At 38.8% G+C, this 19,867-nt stretch overlaps 1 long non-coding RNA gene across 2 annotated transcripts; it reads right to left on the minus strand.

The window, feature by feature from the left end:
* Positions 1 to 9,921: 9,921 nt before the first annotated feature.
* Positions 9,922 to 14,138, minus strand: LOC111269785 (uncharacterized). Of its 2 annotated transcripts, none has more exons than XR_002685933.2 (4): positions 13,905 to 14,138; positions 12,489 to 12,594; positions 12,253 to 12,333; positions 9,922 to 10,870 (listed from the first exon to the last, which is right to left on the minus strand). It is a non-coding gene; the product is annotated as an uncharacterized LOC111269785 (long non-coding RNA). The 2 variants fall into 2 exon arrangements; XR_002685932.2 differs by lacking the exon at positions 13,905 to 14,138 and adding an exon at positions 13,633 to 13,696.
* Between the last annotated feature and the right edge of the window lie 5,729 nt (positions 14,139 to 19,867).

Here is a 19,867-nt window from a genome sequence, read left to right on the forward strand (position 1 = left end):
ATAATTATTTTTTCGGGCGTTTTGTACAACAGCAACTCCCGTATATCACCTGAACTTAAAATCAGTTGGAAGAATAGACTTCATATCTAAACCGTAATGAAGAGCTGCTCTTCTTGTTTATTTGGTTTAAGCTTCTTCAGATTTTTCACGATTCTCCTTCAACTAAGGATTCCAAATAGAAGTATTGCATGCCAAAAATAAAGTTACGTAAGTAGTAATAAAGTCAATATATACTTTTAGCGTCATATTGAAGAACCCAAGCAAATTTTAATTACAATGTAGTAAGTATACCTAAATCTCGGGTGACACCGAACTTTCGAAGTAGGAAACAGTTAATCAGGTATGATGGTCAGGCTTGGCACTGCTATGGTTGAAATACATCACGGCACACTTTTTTCTGCAAAAGTGGAAATCCAACAAAGTTCTCGACATTGTAAAATTATTTATTATTCTAAACTGCAAAGCCAATTATTTTTATAAAAAAAAAAACAGTTAAAACTGAAATTATTAAACCTAGACAAGCTTCATATACTACATTAACTATATGTATCGAAAAAACACTTAGTGTAATTATCTCTAAACTAATAGGTAAGCAACAATATCATTTTGGTTTTATAAAAACAATATAACCCCTACAATATTTATTAGTATTTTTAAGGAAAAAAAATTGTATTTACTTGCTTGTTTGAGAGTTCGTAGGCTTCCATGCCATACGCATGTGTTTTTCTGTGTACGGAGAATTGATCTAGAGGATAAATATCAGTTACTCTGTAATTGTGCAATGTGAGATATCACTTTTAACTGGGAACGTGCAGTTAGTTAGAAACAGGTGCATCTAAAAATCAAACTTAGGGCTGACTTCGTCTATTAAAGAAACATCAGTAAGTCTTTTATAAGTAACTCACTTCAACGCCTCGAACAGAAGCCCAAATGTATATAGCCTTTTCATACCGACTAGTTGTACTCATAAAGCCCCAGTCATGTCGAATCTCCAAAAATTGAAAGATTCAAGACTTTCCCCATCCGTACGCGAATTGTTTGGAGAGATTCGGTCCCTGATTGTTCGCATCTGTGTAGCTCAATAGCTTTTCCGGGAAGAGCCGATAATGCGCTCTAAGGCATCGCTAATAACCTTCTACAGAAGTTTGCTTATACTAACGTTAGCAACACCGTTTTCTTATCCTTAATGGCCGTTTTCTTACACGTACACACGGACACATCTCCCACCGACCTTTGACAGATCAGGCTTACGTGCAACAAGATGCTCATTTGCCATGCTTATGGAAAATTGCACCGATTTTTTTTAAGGAGTTATACTGAATTTCGCATCTATCTGTCAAAAATGATTTGTGGAATTCGCTGGCGATACCTCAGCATCGTAGCACACCTCGACGACCTTAGCGAACGAATAGGTAGTACAGACGTACTACCTTTAAGAGGTTCAGCTTTCCTTCATTGCAGTTCATGAAGTTATCGTCCGGTTTTGTTAAGCAGGTTGCGGTTGGGAAGCTTCTTACTATTGGCTCTCATTCATAAAATATTTCTCGAAAATGGCTCATGGTTTTAGTTCAATTCCTTGCCTTAGAAATCAACCTAGAACTTTTCAGTAGGTGCCGTAGCAGTTGAGGATTGTAGCCATTAATGTTCCTTTTTTCAGACTTGCTGATTTGCCACGTGTAATTTAATCGAATATGAAGAGAATTTAGGAAGCTACGATGTGTTTCGTAGGATGTGAAACATACGTGAGAAACAGCGCTAAGTTATTAAAGTACAAATTTGTTCATATCGTGCCACGAACTGCATTGCCACAGTTCCTTCTGGGATAAGCAATAGATGAGAGGCAAACACCTGAAGCCTGACAATACAACCATCCAAATCAATGGGGCCTTTAAACAAGTCTAACAGGTTTACGCAGCCATCATTTCAAAACAAAATTCACCATCAGTAAGTATCTACGCTTATGGGTTTCCCGGTTCATTAAGCACTCCGGTTGGTATTGCAAGGCTGAGTAGCATTTCTTCCTTAGAAATTTCTTGTAATGGTGCGGGTAGCATCGGTCAGTTCCATCTATCTGCAGTTTACGCACATACATACATAAAAAAACGCTTTGTAATAAGAAAAACAACTTCTTTGCCAAGCCGAATGTGTTGAATACGTATGTATCTCTTTCAATAAATACTGAATGCAACTCCGCCAGGCAACTACCGTAGTTGACACTGAGAGTCTTTTGTAGGATTTTCACCATTCAATTTTTAGCCGGTTTAAATCATTATTCTGAAAATAACAAGCACTAATCTCCGCCTTTATTTGACTACACTTGATCAGTACAGGCACAATTTTATGAGACTGAGCCTTTTTGAGAGGCCTTCTTTGGGTGGGCCGTCGCCCCCTTTTTTTAAAATCTTGGAAACTAATCCAGTTTCCGTAATTTCTACGCATTAGCTAAGCAGCTTTATCTTACGTGATAGTTGCGTTAACGGCTACCGGCTGGCAGCGTTGTTTCTTCAGCATTTCATGCCTTCCTATGAGCATGGGCTGATGCAAAGGGATCCTTGGTCCTTCAACAACTTTTAGTTTTTTTCTCCTAGTCCTGCGCCTTTTCGAGGAGTATGTCAATGTTCATATTAGTAAAATGCAGCTTGTTACAAAGCTACCAAATACAGATAGCCGACGACAGTAAACTTGCAGATATTGTTCAAGTGGGACTATGAGAGGTTAAGGAAATGCAGCAAAAGAAAGTACTTTTTATCGTTTTTCTCGAACTAGAGTTCGAAGGTGCATACACTTGGAGCGGGAACGTCTCAAGTCTTACGTCTAGTACTTAAACCGTTAGGCATTTCTTTGGATGGCCACCGGCAGTGTAACTAGGCGGAAGCAAAATAAAATGGAACTTTTAAGAGACGCGTTATGATCAAGCCCATGAAAACAGAATGAATCATAATTGGACCAAATGCAAATCCATTTGACGGTTAGGCCGCTTGTTTCTAGGAGTTTAGCTGCTAATCGACGCAGATTATTTGTTCAGTGGTCGGTACTCAAGGCCAGGACTGATACTTCCCGCCATAATATACCTATATAACTACAATACTCTTAGCGTTAATTTTTATATTGACAATGACAATATACGAGCTTACATAATAAAACTAATTATATGAAACGTTATAGAGGCAACCAGTCATCTTAAAGACTTGAAATGCATTCATTCTTTTCAAAAACATAATATGCTGAGTGAAAACATTTCAAAGGATGAACAGGGGCACGAGTGGGCAATGACGCTGCGAGACACGTCAGGTCAAAATCCTCTATTTGTGTATGAATAGAAGTTCTTAACTTTACGAATATGCAGTTGCTGAAGGTACTTATGGTTCTTAGCTTCTGTCGGCACTGTTCAAGAATCCACTAGGTTCAAAAGAAATTCAAATGAGCGCTGTATATACAAGCCACAATGATTCCTTTAGCTCTCGTCATTCCAGCCGATCATCATCATCGTAGTCTATTGGTTCGAGCGAAAGCAACCGATTAGAAAATCTGGCCTGCTTTTTCAGGCACTTGACGAGAAATAGAAACAGTGCCCGATCGTCAGCACACAAGGGGAGCACGAACTAGTGCTCAACATAACCTAGTAAAACTATTCTTATGAATAATAGTAAAAATGTCCGTAGTGTTTGTTTTAATTTTTCAAAATAGCTTCTTTTTGCAGGTAACTTATAAAAGGTCAGTAATTCAACTCTATCCCATAATGGTAATTACTGGCTAAAAATAAGCAAATATTGTGTTTTTCTCCAATAAAAATATAATATATGTATGATTTATCTTGGACCTTTTACCATTCAAATGATTTATATTAGGTATGAAAGACATAATACTCCGTAGAGAAGTACGGTTATCTGATTAAAGATCTGTAATTGTGTGCTTTTGCAAGCCAAATTCGGAAAATAGGTATATTATGGGCACCTATTAATAGTGTGTGTTGAAAGCTGCAGTAAGAATCTTACGCACATCCGAGTAGCATTTAAATCCTGTCCGTCGTACAATTTTAGAGAGCTGCAGTAGCAAGCGTTGATTCTACATTGGTTCACTCATCAAATTGTTTATAGGGTTCCTTATTCGTAACACAGGCTTTATAGGTTGCTTGTATTGCTCTAGTTGTCCCGCAGTTCTCAGGTTTAATTTCCATATTATAAAAAGGGTATTTAATTGACAGGAAAATACGTACTAAATTCTGCATAGAACAGCTGATAAAAACCGTATTATAAATTATGCAGTAGTAGCACGGCTCATGCCAAGATGTTTGAATTTCACTTTGGCAACAATAGCGGTAAAATTATTATTCATAGAAGAAAATGATCGTCTATACTCGAGGGGAACAAATGTGTATATATATATATATATTTCTTTATACATTTTTGGGCAGCCGTCGTCCTTAGTAATCCTTACAGCTGTGCACCACGTTCTCGATCAGTGGATAGGTCCTCGAGTATGTAAAATGAAACTGCTTTAGTACTTGCTATAAGGTTTACCTGTTCGCACGTCCAGCGGTTCCACTAGCGAAGCAGCCAGAAGCTGAGTAGCCGGATGCATAGCAATCCTTTGTTAACTGTTACTTGAGTTAACAAGCAAAAGTAGCTAACTCAGAACTCAGTCTCATGACTACAACAATTAAGTGACAATCCACTTCGTGTGCGCTTTTTCTCAAGGCTGCTGGGCCAAATCTGTTGTTAGTGGGGTAACCCAGCTGTAGAAATATTGAGCCCTTTTTCGTATATATAATCGTTTGCTACGATTATCACCTGCGTGAAGCACCAAGTGATCAAACCTGTAGCTAGCTATCTGTGTTTTAGAGCAGCAAACGGTGCGGTGGAAGGTTACGTTCTACAGCTTTGTATAAAACGTAATTAGGCAAATAAGTTCCCTGACCAATTCATTTGCTACCAGCATTGGCGAAAGTCGTGCGCATCGCATCAATATTACATAACATTTTTCTTACAAAAAGAGGGTCACTTGCTACAATCTTATTTTTTAATAAGATAACGTGAGGCTTTGACAGCACCAGTATATAAAGCCAAAGCCTGCCGAGGTACTCACCTAATTAACTAACGTAAACGTTGATGTTTACGATCGCGTCCACTTCTTCCATCATAGGCTGCTTGGTCATCATTTTAAAACTCCTTTTGTTATTCCTTTGACATAGAGCAAAGTTACAAATATCAACCAATATTTATAAAATGCGTGCAGTTTCCTGGCTTTTTTTCTGTGCAGAAACCGCTCATACAGCGGGATCATTTTTTTCCTGATTACGTCCCTCTAGCTTCTTTTACGAAAGATAGATTCTTCATTTTTACACATATAGACACCGATATATCCTATTTGAGTTAGAGGGACGGTATAACGAAGCAGATGCTTGGTGTGTACGTGCATACGTTGTGCTTGCTGGAATAAGCTGTACAGGGCTGGACAAAGAAAATTCTCCTACCCTATCATTGTCATTGCTTATACTATCGATGTTTCATGCGTATTCATTCTTTGTCGAGGGGAAAAGGCTGTGTACGATTTGCGCAGTAGTGAATATTTAAACGGTATGACACAGCCTACATCGACGATACAGTTGTATCCGGCCGTTTTCAACGCGAGCCGGCCCGAACGAGGCCGCTAAGCAACGCGACAAGGCGTCCTACGTGATATAACAGGACCGTGCATTTTCAAGAAGTGGTGCCATGGTCACCGGCGTCCACTCTCAAATGCAATATTTACACAAATTAGATACATCGTGCTACATTGTAACGAGCGGCGCAGACGACGACGCCGTCACCGTTACGATGGGTTCGTGAGTTCGTCCGCTGCATCTGTATCTTTCACAAGCTCACATGCCGAATTTAAGAAAGTGTTAGAGTACGAAAAAAAAAACAAGTAAGAGCTGTGGGTCAAACGGACAGCAGATTTGGGGGGCTTTGTAAACTCATACAGCTCAATCGTAGATCAATACTGTTGGCTTAGGAAGCAGAATACGTACCTCTCTGTTTGTCAAGAGATATACAGAGCTACGCAATGCATTTTTGGCGAAGAAACACCATACGAGAAAGAACAGAACAAGCAAGCTATATCCTGATATCGAATAGGTGATAACGATTAAGATTAATAACTACTGAAAAATCTTACGTACTCCCTCGTGTGAGTTCGGGGACGGATCTTAGCTTGGTCTTCCGCCGCAGTGAATATAGAGATTAGCGGAAGGATGAAGTGGAAAATACTGCAGATATTTAGATGAAAGTTTTGTCACTTTCATATTCAGGAGTCATTCGGGTGTGGTCACTTAGGACGCCAATAGCAATGGCCTCTATAGAGAATATATCGACTGTTTGTTTCCAAACTAATTTCCAGACTAAGCAAACATGCCGTGTCAGTCTTTAGGTATCGGCGACATGGAAAATCCTTTAGGATAGCTAATTGCATATTAGCAGAGAGGATTATATTGGCATCGAAAAACAGCGACCGGTGTCTATATGTTTGATCTTTAGTTGAAGACATTGTTTTTGTGGTACTGTATAATCGTTAGCTCATATATGTGGCGACTAAAGTAGTCTAGATGAGTCTACATGCACTTAGTATTATACATTCGTTAGCCCACATGTGCGGTATTGCGAAACTCTGTTCCATTTACTTGACTGCCAAAAGGACTTTTGAATAGAAAATTATTCTTTCTGTTTTTTTTTTTTATTTAATTGTAAGTTTAATTGTCTGAAGTTACAAACGCTCACCCGAAACAAGTAAGTAGAAAGCTTGCAACGACTCCTCGAATTGTCAATAGTACCTTTCCTCCCTATAGGTGATGCATATCGGACGCCAATGTTTTACTGCCTTGCCGGGTCTCCGATTTATTATGAACGACCAACTTTTTGCTGGCAGAATCTTAGTGACTTCAAGTTTCTGACCCACGGCCACAAAACAAAGTCGCCTATTCCTCTGTGTCGGGCGCGATGATTTACAACTATCACTTAGAATAGCCGAGCCCGATTTGCTGTGTGATATGATGTAAATAGCGGAGCCCGTTATATCCCGAAAAATGACATCGAGGACACGAAGGAATCCATATTATCAGCTAGACTCCGGTCTTCATAGAGCGAATATGGATAATATTATAGCAATCAAAGTGCTACAGGTCTATTATGATTTCTCAACTTTGACCATTCAATGATACCTTAGCAGTAATGGTATTGATGCTAAACAATAATTCAGTATTTGATTGATGTAAAAGTTCCAATAAATAAGGTCCAAGTCACATTTGTTACCTACTTATAAACTACTGCGCTTATCATATGCCACATTAAGGAGAATCCTTTTATTAACCCACGTAGCCCTATTGTAGTTGGGCTATAAGTACAACTTATAGTGGTACGTATCACTACCGATTAGGTAGGCATTACTAACTTCATATATGCGATATTTTACGACTGTCCGCGCTCATAAGCTAACATACTGTAGCGTTTTAACTAGGACAGACTTTGCGGGTAGAATCCGTTTTATATTATATTTGCCGAAATCATTGCAAGATACGATATTAATTGATACTTAGGTTCACTAATGCAAGCGAAATTGAAATTTAACCTATGTAATAAAGAAAGCCACGTTTTTTTTTTTTTCTTAAATAAAGCCTAGTTACGTGAAACAGAGTGGATCAACCTAATGTATCGAAGCGCGATCACATTATTTAAACATATAGAGCCCTTCGTGTTGAACATTTTGCTTCTGCCGTCAGGGATTATAATTTCCTGCCATAGTGTCCACGTAGCGTTTGCCTGTGCGCGACTCATGCAGATTTGCAGGTATCGGAATCGGTTGTTTTTTCAGTACAAAAATAAGGTTATTACAAGTTCTGCTAATACCTTGCCCATTTCCTTGGCTGTACTTCCCTCTCACGATTTACATAATCGGTTTCAGAGGACAACTTCAATTATTTATTTTTACGCTATTTACCTTCGCAATAATCTCTTTTCAGTTCTTCAACGAAGACTTTTCAATTCTACAGGACTGAATTCACTATATTCTAAAATACTTACTTTAGTATTTGAAATGCTTGATACGTAAAAAAACTGTTTCTTGCGTAAGGGTTAGCCTTTGTCTGTTCCGTAATTCACACTTCATAGGATGTTTTAACATTGTATTTTCAGTGTTTAAAGCGTCTTGTATATTCAAGTATTTTGGCATTAGCACGTCAAAATTAGCGTCTCGGAGTACTGTTTTTGTTGCATCGTTATGTAGTATAGTTGTTCGTGTTAAAAAAAAATTCACATTTGTTAGGCTAAATGCTTTTTGCCATTATGCCAATTTATCCTAAATTATCGGGACTCTCTTATGTGCCCATTAGAATTGGTATAATTTCCTCACACTATTGTCTTCGTCAATAGAGAAAAAAGTACTCAAAAGCGCAACGATGGGCCTGACTGGCGATGCAGCTAAATGGGCGGGAAAAGTCTATCGAGCACAAAATGGATCTGGTCACATTACCAGAAATAGCTCCGGTGCTCGGTGAATTCACTGATTAAATAGTCCAGTTACGACTAGGCTTGACCGTTGCTTTTGGGTTAATATCTGCATTGATACTTGCGTAAACAACGTTCTTATAAAAAAAAAAAGAAGCGCAATGAATTAACGCAGCTTCACTTGGCCCAGCGTCTGTGTTGGTCTCTACATCGTCTTTACGCCTGTATTCAGACCTTCGCATTAATGGAACATAGTAGAGGACGTACATAGAAGAAAAAGCAACATCAATGTCCATCACAGATCATGGCAGCAGATCAAACGTAAGAGCGACGAGTATCTTATCCTGATCGATCTACGCGATATGTTTCAAATGTTAGGTGGTGATTTTAGTCATTCTACCAGCTTTACCGTGACATCGATCTTCTTTGGTGCAAGGCCAGCTGCAAGTGAAACAAATGTGTGCGGTTCTTCTTTTCCTTGTGCTTTTTTGAAACATTGATTCGGGCTACCATCAATCCACATTGTAATCTGTTATGGAGCTAAAATTAATATTGAAAAAGACTCTAAAGCTAGACGTTGTTCGGCAAGCATCCTATAGTCACATTTCCTTTGCTATACATGTTCAAATAAGTACTTTCAATACGTGTCAGTTCCTTAAACACGTCGCCATCACAGTTCAAAAGTGACGCGTTGGCTTATTCCTGTCCTACGTTTAGGTTCGGAACCGGAACTAGACGTATTTTGTTTTGTGCCGGAGACCTGCTGCCTGAGTCAATAGTTAACAGCGGTGTTGAGAGTAAACCTGAAATATACATTATATCCGCCGAATATAAAGCCGAATTTATCAAGATAACTTACAATTAAACGTTTATGATTGTTTCAGACTCTATAAGTAACTTTATATATAATATACTCGCTGCACTATCATTCACGAATGTGAATTAATGTCAACAAACGGTCGCCACCCTCTGTGTCGTTTAGCTATTAGCCATACCTTTTGTGTCTGAAAAGAAATACACGTGCTCCGTGTATCTAGATCAGCTGTTTGTTGGTAGACTCGTGCTCGATTGCAGGGCCAAGTCCCATAGGTTCATATTTTCTGTTTGTCGAACTCATTTTTTTTACTAATTATGCAGTGTTGCATTTTTTAAAGAGGGCAAATAAAAATATTGTCAAGGCTAGTAAGTAGTCGGATGCACCCCATCGTGCACAAATTCGCGAAATGTGCTTAGAGCGATGGACTTGTATATGGAAACTTAATTATGTGGGAAGTTTCTTTTTTACAAGTTCCGTAGAAGTTGACGAGTCAGTATCATCAAGCTCTAAGTTTACCCTTCAGGTCATGCACAACGTCCGCCAAGACCGATCACAATTTTAGCTATGCTACGCAATCTAATCGATGCGATATGACGTCCAAAATGAGCTCAAGCCATCAATAAAACACATTACAAAGCATACAGTCCCTGGATCATCATCAGCTATTTAGCTACTATATATAGGAACATCAATAAGTTAATTAGCTCTTAATGGAACCCTTTAGATAATCGTGATTATTTTTCTCAGTGTAAACATGATTATATCCGATATCTGTCTTCTAATCTGTGAAAAGGACGCGATGTTTAAAAGGGCGAATGACGAAAAAAGACTGGTAAAAGCAGGCAGTGTAACGTTGTGTGTCCTTCTAGCAAAGTCTATCTTCTATTGGCTCAAGCGGCCTCTACAATTGCGCACACAATGTGGATTTTGAAAAAACAAAATTAGTTATTAGCTATGATTTTTTTTATAGATCTAGATAGTTTTTTAAACCGTCGCAATGATCCGTGCACTCCATCATACCGAAGGGGCCACATGACTCATATTGTTATTTTCCGCCACAGTATCGTCAATATACTGAATCTCGTTCGTTTTGACGATTTGGAATTAGCGTGCCACATATAAATAATCCATTTTCTTAACGTATTTCTGTTCGGTTACGATCGAAGAAGATAACCCCCTTGGACCATTTGTATTATGTTTTATTAAATCCTTTGCGAGTGTTACCTTAGGTGTTGCGACAAGGACAGAGTTACTGTGATAGGTTATAATTGCGTTGCCAAGGGTACTTCTTAACACAATCATTCTTTAGGCCTAAATGTATATGCCACTAAGAGACCATCGCGTATCTCAGAACAAAAAACGCATATAAGAAATTAATAACCTTTGCAACGCTGAGCTCTAAAGTGTCGACTATGCAGTGAATAACAGAACGTTGACACACGCTCGATAGGGAAAAAAAATGAAGATAACCGTAATGGTACAGCATTAAGCGTAAGGAGATATCAATTTTCTATTTTTTATTTACTGACTTTTTTTTTTAACTGATAATGCGCCGCAGTGTGGTTCACCCCGTAATCTTCGCCATGATCCAGGAGTTACGTGCATTCCGTGCCGGAGGTTAGCCGCACGATACAAAGACAAATGCAGTTAATCTATTGTTTGTATCAAAATGTTTCTCTGTTAGAACTTAGATTAAGATGTCTTTCTTATTAATCCTCATTAAAATAAATATTTCAGCATATGCGTTGTATGTGACGGACGTATTGATTTCATCTAGAAAACCTGAAATCCCTAGAGTATCCTAAGCTAGGTTAGATCGGACGATAGCGGGGTCGTTCAACCTTTATATACTGCAGAACCTAGGGAGAGCCTAAAAGGTTTGTGACGACGCGAACGTGTCAGCGATGTGCGTCAACAATGGAAAAATCGTTAATTTTTTATTAAAACAAATTAAAGGTTAATCTAACTCAATTCTAAGCTCTTCTATATAATTTAGCAAGGCAAGCACGCATTAATTATTTGAATCAATCTATTAAATCCCCTTAATGTAAGCAGAAATTCGAGTTGTCGTCAGTGTATTGGGATGATCGGTAGGTCTCGATTCAAGTGTCGCTTATAGTTGGCAAGAAGAATAGAAGCTTCTAGCCTAACGTGGTAAAATTAGGCAGACACTTTAGTCAACATTCTACTTTTTTCAAGAGCTCGATACATTTTGAGTTTGCTGCCATCACGCGCATCATTATATATCTACGCAGTTTTTTTTGGTAGAACAGACTGTTCTTTCTAGAAATTGGGTAAGAAAAAACTATTAAAGCTAAACTGGATTCAGGTGTATTCCAGAAAAAAGGAGCCACTTGGTTTAGTTTGAGCCTTAATGTTGACCTTTTATATTTGAATGTACAATAATGTATAGGTAGTATTTAGATAAGCATTGTATCTATAGCATTTGGGATATATGGGAGAATATCCATATGGTTACTGCTGACTACGTCCGTACGACTCCGAACACAAGGGCCTACCAAATTACCTAATTCCAGTAATGACAAGCTCGATATTTTACGCTAGCGTCTCGCTTTCGCTGCTACCTTGTCAACTCTTCGAGGCGACAGTAGTTTGATGTTTGTGATTATAGTATTGTCGTAACGTTAAACTCCATTGAAATACAGTGAGTAGCAGATATTGCTTGATAAATAACTAAACCCAGGAAAATGTTGTATCTACCATCTCATACTAGTGCAGAACCTGAATAGGATGCTTACATAAAAGCTGCTCCGGCTCAGCCGATCAATAAATCCAATAACCATGCTGTAGCTATGGGTTGAGTCATGTTTCTCTTAGTGCAGTGCTATTATAGACTATCGTTTTTTAGTTGTCAAATCAGTACCGGCAAAATTAGTTTAGGAAAAACATCGTTGAGGTCTATGCCTCAAGAGACAGAAGCTTGAAAACAAAACTTGCCTTTGCAAAATAACTATTTTCAGGATCGTAGCAGTTCGGCTAAACTTCCCGCACTGCTGGCGCACTGAATAGGTTCGGATCCTGTAAAGAAAACAACCAATTCGGTTTTCTGGTTCCAGTCGGTGGTCGGAACATCTCTCCGTGATCTGCGGCCGAGCAGCGTCCTTATTACCTTATGGCCATGCAGACTGTTATATATTAAAAAATTAGCTGACTACCTGGTATGACCTACTTACTTGTCGTTTCCGAAAATAGCTTATCAACATGGCGGCCATGAAGGCCATAAAGAAGCCGTTACGAAGTTACCGCTCCACTAGCATTGCTGATGCTGATCACGATGACCTGTGCGGACCTCACAAGGGGCAGTTTCTGGTTACATGCTTTTTCTTATAACTTATATATAGCTACCGACCGCTCGCCTTTTGTCAAGCTCTACTCCACTGGGCCTATACAAAACTGATACGATGCTTCGCCCCTGATCATTATTTGTTGAAACGAATAACTCTCTAGAGGTGCATTGTCATCCCAGCCCCCGATACTGGCGTGTGAGTAAAGGGATTGAGCGACACTGTCTTTGTGGAAGGCAACCCCCTGGCGAACATCCATGCGGTGACTCTGAAACTCTTGGAAAGATTGGTTCTAGCGGTTTACATATGGTGACCCTGAACCCCTCGTTGTGTAGAAAAGAGCTTGTAACGTAGTTGCTTACAAATCCTAACAACGATGCCGAACGTAAAATTAAAAACACAAATATACACACACAGAGCGCGCGAGAGAGAGAGAGAGAGAGAGAAAGGCCTAGAACAGTGTGCTGAATAGAATAGGCTAAATAAACTACATAAGTGACTCCACTTATGGGAGAGGCAAGAAAAACACCCTCTCCTGGTGGGTAGATACTATGCTAATATACAGGTATATCAACCTTTACCAAGGACATTATACTGGTTAATAGACCACTACTTGAGATATATTTCCTCGGACCCAAGGTATTTTCATTTATTCCGACAGCTAGTAAAACTGATGCTTACCATTTTCCACCGTTAGCAATATTGTCATTAACCATAATGGTTCTATAAAGGAGGAAAACAATTGAATCAAAGGTAATTTCTCAGGCATATAAGCTGTTCTAAAGCGGTCACTGGAGATTAAAGAAGGAGGTACTAGTTATTGCAAATAATTGAAATAGCACCAACTGTAATAAATAAACCTCATGGAAAAAGGAGAGGAAATAATTAGTTGCTGGATATACACTGAAGTTTGTTTTTACTACTAACTTATGGAAACTGGAGCAAAAGGATCATAACTATTTGACTACAACACGACGCTTAAATATTATAACAATTTCTATTAAGTCAGTGGTCACTATTTCAATTCATTTACCTTCATGCCTCTCATAAGCAACATGTCTGATGATAGATACACGGCACAGACAGAGGCTTAACACAAGGCCAGTGACAAAGGCTAGGAAGGAACAGTTGGGCCAAACTAACAACACTCGCGTGTAGCCTTTCAACGAGTTTTTCGTATGCAGGTGACGGAAAATTGATACAGTCCTCTATTATTTTCCACTTTCTACTCGAAAAATTGGGTTCCGGCCTTCCACCGGTATCTTATCGAAAAGCTCATAACTTGTTCTATCTAAAACTACTTACAAGAGTGCACTGTACAGGGGCGATAGAAGAGGTTCGTGAGCAGTATCCGCTTGCCTGTCAGAGAAATAATGAAGTTAATATTCTTTTAGGACATATAGTGGTGCTCAAGTGTCGTGTAAGCTCTTAAAAATCCTCCAAGCGTATAGCATAGGTTGCCGGTGAAAACTGGGATTATACGGCGCAACACCGAGAGTGCCTTGAAAAGAAGGACTCTCACAGACGATGAATAACAGAGGAAAAGAACGTAAACGAAAAATTTAAAGCAAAATCACACCTCACCCTAAAATTAGCCATTGTCACCCCCCAAAAATGCCGCTAGATGGCGCTAGATAGCACGGAGAGGTTATATTGGCCATAAACAATCATGCTTGGAAAGAATAGTCCACCAATCAGTACTTAGTCGTACCACGATCGATGTCAGATAGCGAATGGGACGGAAAATCACCTGGAAACCTGGGCGCTGGAGAAAGTAGCAGCTGATGTGCCGTAGAAACTATCTGCAGCTGCAGTTACAGAGGCCGGTTAATTCGGCGTCATATATGCTTCTTGTGAATTTTGCTTGAGACTGCAGCAAATAAAAAAAGGCTAAAAACCAATACCGAATTTTTGTTTGCATGATTCATCTGCGATGTTCTGAAAATCAGGGATACTTTAGCATTCAAAGCACAATATGCATAATGGAACTACAGGCATGATTCGTTGTTTCGTGGGTCCGCAAAAGACACATTATTTTGTATAAATCCTAGGAGAATCGACAATACTATGTAATGGCCACTAGTTCGGAGGACTTCCAATAACATGGAATTTCATAAGGCAAACGTATGGTTGCAATATCCAATATCCTGATCACTGTTCGTTTATCGTGGATGTCAGCCATATTGACCACAAAAGATGATTGGCGTTCCGCCCTGTGTCAGTAGGAGTTATTCTATGGACTACAAAGAACATGCATATAATATAACCATAGCTTAATCGATGTGTCCTATTAAGGCACGATTTGGCCAAAACTATGATTTGATCAGAATATAATTTTGATGCGGCCAATCTTGCAAGCAGGATAGCCTTCCGTGATATATTTTGATCTACCATGCAGCATTCACAAGTGGCTAAAATATATACTAGAGATAACATATTGTAATGCTGTAGTATTAAAACAAGTCAATTGAATTTAGGTACAGTTGCGCTGGACATCATCACACGTCAAAGTCGTTTTACCTAGATATAGACTTCTCCCTCTATGCTCGAAACGTAAAACCGCTTTTCGGTCATCCATTTACTATACCAGGAGATTTGATGTCAACCAACATTGATTGGATGTGTCTAATAATCTTAAGCTTTTCAAAACTTAAGGAATACAGTTCTATCCTGTAATTTATAATACAGTAATAGTCTAATTTGTATATCAAGTTATTCTACGAAATACGAAAAAAAATTCTACGAAACAAGCAACCGTGAAATAGACAATGTCTTGACTCTTTATGATAGGGAGGTAACCAATCACCTCGAATTTTGCTTAATGGAATTCAGACTTTAACTTCCTAAATCAATTTAACTTAACGACTCTTCTAAGTGAACTTTCTGAGGGTATATGTTATCCGTATAGGTAGAATACTGGCCTTAACCGAGTCACGTTTCTTATTCGTCCCGATAAGCTACGCAAATCTAATGATGTATATTTAACTAAATCAAGGGCTGATGAAAACGTCAACTGGGAGGCGCCGTATGAGGCGAAGCTCATCTGAGTTCACGGACCCAATGAATGTTGTTTCTTTATAAGGATTTTTAAGAAAAGGAGTTGGTGTCCAAACTGGCCTTACTGCGGTATAGGATAGCCGGATGCTTCCAATCCTGCCGACTCATTAAAAAATGCACACACTTAGCCCGCTCATCGTGCAAGCACTCTAAATCGAAAAATAGCAGTTGGACTGTTAAGATCACCCCTGACGATGTTTTCTGTAAAATTAGTAAAATGAAGGGAAAAGTAGCATCAGTCTTGCGGCCTGTAATTTTCCTCATCCTTAGTTATTGTTTTGGAAGTAATGCCTTGAAACGCTACCAATTAATCGAGCAAAGTACGATCTCTTGTTTTATACTGGTGCAGTTAGCCTTTGATGCTATTTACGAACGATTGGTAACATATGGATTATCCAATCCACACAATAATGGGTTCATTAAAAATACAAAAAGTATTTTCAATGAACCCCCTAATGTGCAGTATGGCCGTTAGGTATTGCTTCAAACAGCTGACTTCCAGCACGGAACGAACTACGTCCATGCCCATATTCGAGGTTAGACCACCTTTGTTCGTAAGTTTATTAGGCAAACACGTAACGCACTGCGCTATCACGGGGACACCGGGCGCAAGGAACAGCGTTGCTACTTCGCGTTGAATCGGCCGAGATACCAGCTCAAAGTAGTAGTGTGTCTCTATGTTTCGTTAATTTTGATTTCTAAGGTCTTTTTGATTATGTGGACCTTCTAAATTCTACTTCTAAAGATGGTTACACTTGGACTAGATTTACGACTTCTAAACTGGCATAATTCCCACTTGACTTCTTCATTTACTTCATTCGATCGAGCGCAAATTTTCAGTAACGCCTATAAGAGCCAGAACGTTGGCTTTCAGCGTTGGGAATATGGGTTCTATAAGCGTTACTTCATAAGCACCCCAGGGCTCTCGCTTGAGTGTATTATTATATGCGATATACCTGGAGCAATGCCGATCTAAAGTAAAAACGAAGACGATTTGAAAATCCATGTGGTTATACTTAATTAAAGAAAAAAACAACAAGAAGTAACCGGAATTGCAACCGGCTAATGACTTTATCGACGAATGATGTAACGTTAATGAAATAAAGATCTGGTTAACCGTCTGACAAAATTTGAGCACGTTGCACAATCATCCAAGTCAGAACTCTTAGTTCTGAAGACTCTACTACAATGCGACATACGCATGTATTTTCAGCTGTGTGAAGTCCATGTGACATTTAAGCAGCCGACCTGTCGCTACGTTTGAGCTTAGTTCCTTCAATGTAATTAGTATTCATGATAGATCTATATTGCAGGTAGCATGTACCTACGGCAATTGCAGTGTCTCTATGAAAAATAATGGCTTCTTTCTTAAAGGAAAATACACACAGATAATAGGTTAGACTAGATGGTCTCGCTGAGATTACACGACGATTTCCTTTCCGCAATTAGAACTCTGTCAAGGGAAAAAGTGAAAATATTGTTAGGATCGGGGCAATGTTTGTATCAAATGTCTCCATTAGGAAAAAAACAGTTCGACTAGTGGCAAGGTCCGTGCGGTGTATGTACGCATCTCTGTCATGTATGAGAGAGGCATTTACACTCTAACATGGTGCTAGAACCGATGCTCTCTGAATTGCGTACGCAATTCGCTTATTCCTGTGTAAAACGATATCATACCCTTCTTCGACATGGTCAAGCAGGCTCTAACGTTCACAGACGGAGGAGTAAAGTATATATGAAACGATGTATACGAACATTGCACGCACCAAAACCACATGGAAGTTGAATAAAATCATACATTTATTTTCTTACTTACTAGCTAAACGTGTCGAAATGAGTAAAAATTAAGTAAGAAAGCTGTCGATGACTGAGCCTCTATGAGCATATCTGATAGGAATTTTTTCTAAAAATTCCACATCCCTATCCTGAAATAGTACTATACGAAATTACTGGTTGATAATGATACGGATTCACGTTGCTTAGCTGATGTCAAAAAGCCAGCCCTGTGCTTTATTAAATAAAAATAAAAATATATATATAAAATATAAATAAAAAATACTAAACCCATAAATTTTATTTTGACTTGGTCATCTTAAAACCGTTTGGTTTTATCGTTCCTGAAACGCTGCGGGTCTGCTATACGCACGTGGAAGGAATTACCCAGCTAAGAAAAGAGTTGAAACAATGAACATGCACACACCTGTGGCTAGGTTTATAAGGGATCTGTTTCGTGTATTCGAAAGTATAATAAGTGAAACAATATTATTGATACATTTCATGATTATTCTTCTTCCTGGACGCTTTTTACTAAACCGTTACCTAATACCACGTTTAGAGTTGAATAAAACGTTTGGTGATGCAGCATTTAGTCCATTACGTAAAACTTACATAGTCAGTTCGTGACCACAAAGCACAACTTTTTAAAGTACCATCAACAAGTCGCTGAAGCCATCTATGGGTTAAAATTATTTCTCATAGGAAATTAGGGCGCTTGCCTTTGGCCAGCCAACCGTTCGCGTCAACTATATATGCTCGTGGATGCAAAACATTTCGTAAGCCGATTTTCAGGAACTCTACCCTTCGTTCTTTCCTCAAGGAGACAGTATAGTTTTCTATTTTACAATAGTATTGCACCATGTTACCGTCAAAATAACAGTTTAGGCTGTTGCATTTCATAATCATTCGATTCACTGTGGGCGGCCTTAGTATCATTGACTTGAGTAATTACATAATAGAGCTTAGATATTTAGGCATTGTGCAGAATCTTACTTGTTTATTTCATAGCTGTTTGATTTAGATTTCGCCTCCTTTGCAATATTTAGAGACCTTGCAAGCCTGAATTGAACGAAGGATCCGAGCGTGAAGGCTGTGTGTTCTGTGCTGGGAGCCCGTCGCGTGATGGAACGGACAGTGGCGGTGTGAGACGTAAAGGCTCAATTCGTTAGGTTGAAGAAAAAAAATATAGTTTATGCTCACATTTTTTGTTTGTTCCTTAGCATTGCGACTCATGGTTCGTTTTTTTTTACAGTGAGAACCCTGTTACAATATATAAATATTAGATAAGTTTTGAATGTCTTCCTTACGCATCTTGATATTCTCACGGCCGACAATGGACTAAACAGTGATCCGTTTGGAAAATTTATAAATAACGAAAGCGTTTACGGCCCACATATTAAAAGCCATCTATTGCGTAAATTTAGGAAAAATTACGTGACCTTATAAACGCCCTGGCTACAGGAGGCACGAGACGGATAGCCAGACAAAACTAGTTCTATGAATTAAGTATAGTGACCCAGATAGCCGGCCAGCAGCTAGGGAACGCAATCTTCTTCAAGCTGCCGTCAAGGTTCTATCGCAGTTAAATATCAACTCTGTGTATATTCAGTTAATACACTACACTCGTTAAAAGAAAAATCATAGGTGTACTTTCTGTCTGTTCCTGATTTAATCACATATATACATCATGTGTTGGAACCTACCCGGCGGAGTTTCACCTATTCATAAACGAAAAACTTACCATTAAATATTATAAAAATTCATTTGTCAATCACGCACGAAAATTGTCAAAAAATAACGTAAAATAACACTGACTAGCGTGCAATGACGTTCAGTGTCTGTATCGGCACGTTGTTAGACTGCTGGCGATGTCCATTGAACGTGAGGGGGAACGAGACCACGCTCGTACGCAGACGTTCTCTATCGACATTATACAATCTTCAGGAAAAATGCCTATAGCAAATATTATGTTTAGATGTCTCGCTCCGGCAGTTCAATCGATTAACAATATAAAACAGCAATAATGAATGAAACGTCATGCTCCGAAGGCTTTCCCTCGAGAAGAGGTGCGCCACTTTCGTTGTCCAGTTGAAACTACTAGTACCCTACCTCCATAGTGAATGAACGGAAACTTATTTTAAAAAGGTGTATTTCCATTTTCATAAAGGGCATATATTTTCAGGACTACACACAAGTATCGGTGTGTTTGTTAATAGATGTTAAGACGGCCCTTATTGCTAAGCTCGTTTAAAATAAGCCTTGACATCTACCATATTGGTTTCTCCGCCGAAACAGAAGCTATCGTAAAATACTTTCAAGAAGTTATTTGAAAAAGGATGCATTTACGTTAACTATGGCTTACTGATTATTTGGTTTTAGTTTCCTGACGATCTTGGAACAATATTATCCAGCATAAATTGATACCACTTGATCAT

This window comes from Varroa jacobsoni, unplaced genomic scaffold, assembly GCF_002532875.2.
Source record: "Varroa jacobsoni isolate VJ856 unplaced genomic scaffold, vjacob_1.0 scaffold_1413, whole genome shotgun sequence".
Taxonomy (NCBI): domain Eukaryota; kingdom Metazoa; phylum Arthropoda; class Arachnida; order Mesostigmata; family Varroidae; genus Varroa; species Varroa jacobsoni.